Source organism: Ochotona princeps, chromosome X, assembly GCF_030435755.1.
Source record: "Ochotona princeps isolate mOchPri1 chromosome X, mOchPri1.hap1, whole genome shotgun sequence".
Lineage (NCBI taxonomy): Eukaryota > Metazoa > Chordata > Mammalia > Lagomorpha > Ochotonidae > Ochotona > Ochotona princeps.
Window position 1 is genome coordinate 54039682 of NC_080865.1, and position 3315 is coordinate 54042996.

General features: G+C 39.8%; 1 pseudogene; it reads left to right on the plus strand.

Annotated features, from left to right (window-relative positions):
- The first annotated feature begins 1411 nt into the window (after nucleotides 1-1411).
- Nucleotides 1412-2575, plus strand: LOC101517855 (protein tyrosine phosphatase type IVA 1-like; annotated as a pseudogene).
- The last annotated feature ends 740 nt before the right edge of the window (nucleotides 2576-3315 follow it).

The window sequence follows — 3315 nt, forward strand, 5'->3', positions numbered from 1 at the left end:
GTGAAGTTGGCAAAAAGAAGAGACACGGATAATTTCACTTTGTGTCCTCTTGTAACAGCTCAAGATTTTTTTTTTATTCAGACACATCACAAGCCTCTGTACACACCTTTGATTTCTATTTTTAACTTCAGGACTAAGTGGGTATGAACAGATGTTTGATTATTTTATTTTAGTTTTTTTACTTCATGGTCAACCAGGTGCTATTAAAGATAATTTTGTAAGTTACCATAATCATTTTTACAAAGCAAACCCTTATTCATTCTTCAATAGTAGCCACTGGGCGACAGCCAGGACTCCAAGGCCAAGGCACATGCAATTACCTACTAATCAGTAATGCATTCCTACCACATTTCTATTTCCACAACTTGTTCATCACTTAAGGGGAGAAATATGTCACAAGCGAAAAAACAAAAATCCAAGACAAAAGTTTAAAATATTAAATTCTCCTATAACTAGGGGTTCTACAACCCCATAAACAAACAATAATCAAAAGCGTATCTCTATAATATTAATAAAAGCATCCTTTAAATCCTCTAGCTAAAACTTATATAAGCGGCTAAAACAGATACATTTCCTATGCGCCAAAGAAATTGCAAAGACAGGCTAGCCTTTAAGTTCACAGTAACTGTTCTTATCACCATAGCAGTTTCAGCTCATACTCCCATCACTTTCATTATTTTTTAGGATACTTATCAAACCATTCCCCAGAAGGCGTGCTACATGTCTGGGCCAGATTCTGGGGCGATGGGTAGGCACACAACAAGGTGCCCAGAAACAGCATGGGCTTAATTGTACTCCTGTGTGTAAATTGTTAAAGGCCCACTCACCCAGACATCGTCAACAATATTAACTCCCAAGCTCACATTGGTTGCAAAAACCCTCTCACAGGGGCAAACAACAATGCCTCAATAGATTACACAATTCTTAGTGGGGTGGTTGAGTGTCCATGCAAAAGGGGGTGAGAGTGCATCAAGGCGGTTGGAGAGACATCCACCAGGCCCCGCCATACAACTGGAAGCTCCTCACGACCTTGCCAATAGAAGAGCTGTTCTCTTTACACTTTCGTGGCATCCACACCCACTGCATGGATCCTAGCACCACAGAAGTGGTTAACCTGGACACAGAAGGGTTAAATTGAAATTCACAGGGCATTTTAAAAGAGTTCTGACCTGAATGGGGTAAAACTCAGTGTACTTCCTCTTCTTTGCCTCAGTATTACTGGATTTAAGAATTGCTGCTTCTTGTTAGGAGGTTCATTCCATTTCCCGTTACTTCCAACTTCCTACTCAAAGCACTGAGAATTGCAAGTGGAGGATAGTGAAGTAGACTTCAGTTTCTTTAAGTAATTTCTCTATTCAGCTTTTTTTGTAATTCTTTCAAATCCTATTAAGTGCCTTTTGTGTAAATTAACATGGCTCAAATCAACTGCCCTGTTCCCGTAGAAATCACAGACAAGAGCATGAGATTTCTGATTACACATAATCCAATGCAGCATTAAACAAATGTATTGAGCAACTTAAGAAATATGGGGCCTGGCACGGTGGTCTAGCAAGGATCCCATGTGGACACTGGTTCTAGTCCTGGCAACCCTGCTTCCCATCCAGCTCCCTGTTTTGGCCTGGAAAAAACAGTCGAGGACAGCCCAAAGCCTTGGGACCCTGGACCCATGTGGGAGACCTGGAGGGAATTCCTGGCTCCTGGCTTCAGATCAGCGCAACTCTGGCCGTTGCAGCCACTTGGGAAGTGAATCTTTTAAAAAAAGAAGTATGGAGTATGTGAAGCAGCTTATGACAGTACTCTTGTGGAAAAAGAAGATATCCATGTTCTTGATTGGACTTTTAAAAAAATATGTATTTTTTTATTGGAACATCAGCTATACAGAGAGGAGAGACAGAGAGGAAGATCTTCCATCCGATGATTCGCTCTCCAAGTAACCCAATGACTGGAGAAGCATCAACCAAAGCCAAGAGCCAGGAACTTCCTCCAGGTCTCCCACACGGGTGCAGGTTCCCAAGGCTTTGGGCCACCCTTGACTGCCTTGCCAGGCCACAAGCAGGGAGCTGGATGGGAAGCGGAGCTGTTGGGATTAAAACTGGTGTCCTTATGGGATCCTGGCACGTTCAAGGCGAGGACTTCAGCTGCAAGGCCACAGCGCTGGGTCCCTTGATTGACCTTCTGATGATGGTGCACCTCCATCCAACCAGATTGTTAAAGGCTGGTTAAGTCTTGTAAAAATAAAGGTTAGTGAAGAACCCAGTTGTTGTGTTGCTGTTTGTGGTGTTGACAGCCTTAGAAGAGCTCCAGTGCTTGTCGTGTCAGCATTAATTTGAAGGTGGAATGAAATACTTAGGTGTAGTACAATTCATAAGACAAAAGTGATGTGGAGCTTTTAACAGAAAACAACTTTTTTATTTGGAAAAATACCATCCTAAGATGCAGTTGAACTTCAGATATTCCAATGGTCATAGAAATAACCATTGCATTAAACAAAAGTGGGGTGGTTAATGCTATTGCATTGGAAGTTGAGACAGGATCTAATTTGACATACATACTAGCCACCATTTTGGCTTGGTGAATAAGTTTAATGATGCTTCCTAAGGGTGATGAAATCATCTTAGCAGGCCATAAGTTTGACAGAACTGCAACCCCTGTGTTTGGATCATAACCAACCTATTTGGACATTTAGCAAAAGATTCTTGCTGTTTAGCATTTAAAATGTGCTTATCATTTGTACCAGTTGACCCTTCCTGAAATCATGCAGTATTGAGTTATATCCTAAGTCTGTTCTATGACAGAGTCTTATAAATTTAGAAAATTAGGTGCCAAAATACCCAGCATAATACTTGCATATTTTACTATCATACAGAATTAAAATCCCACGAACTATGAACTTTCAACCTTATGTGGTTTCTTCCTGGTTCTTTACCTGCTCACTTTATGTTTATATCTCCCACATTCATACCAGTATACAACATGTTTGCTTAGCCATTGAGTTTTAAGCCAATTTTTATGATTATGTAATATTTCTATAAATTTATTTTTTGCTGTTAATAGAAAACCTCCGTTTTGAAAATCTACATTGTACAGAAGTACATATTTTAAAATTCTTCAGACAAAGAAAAGCCTTGCAGTTAATTCAATGTTTGCACTCCAAGGTGCAATTTAACAGAGAGGGCCAGGAAAAAAGAAATGGAAGGGGGATATTAAATATTTTTAGTAAAATGTTGCCTTGGTCTTCTGCAGAACATGTAAAATATGCTCTTTAATTTAGTAAATATTTTAAGAGATAGAGATGCCTTGTTGTAGATTAAAATC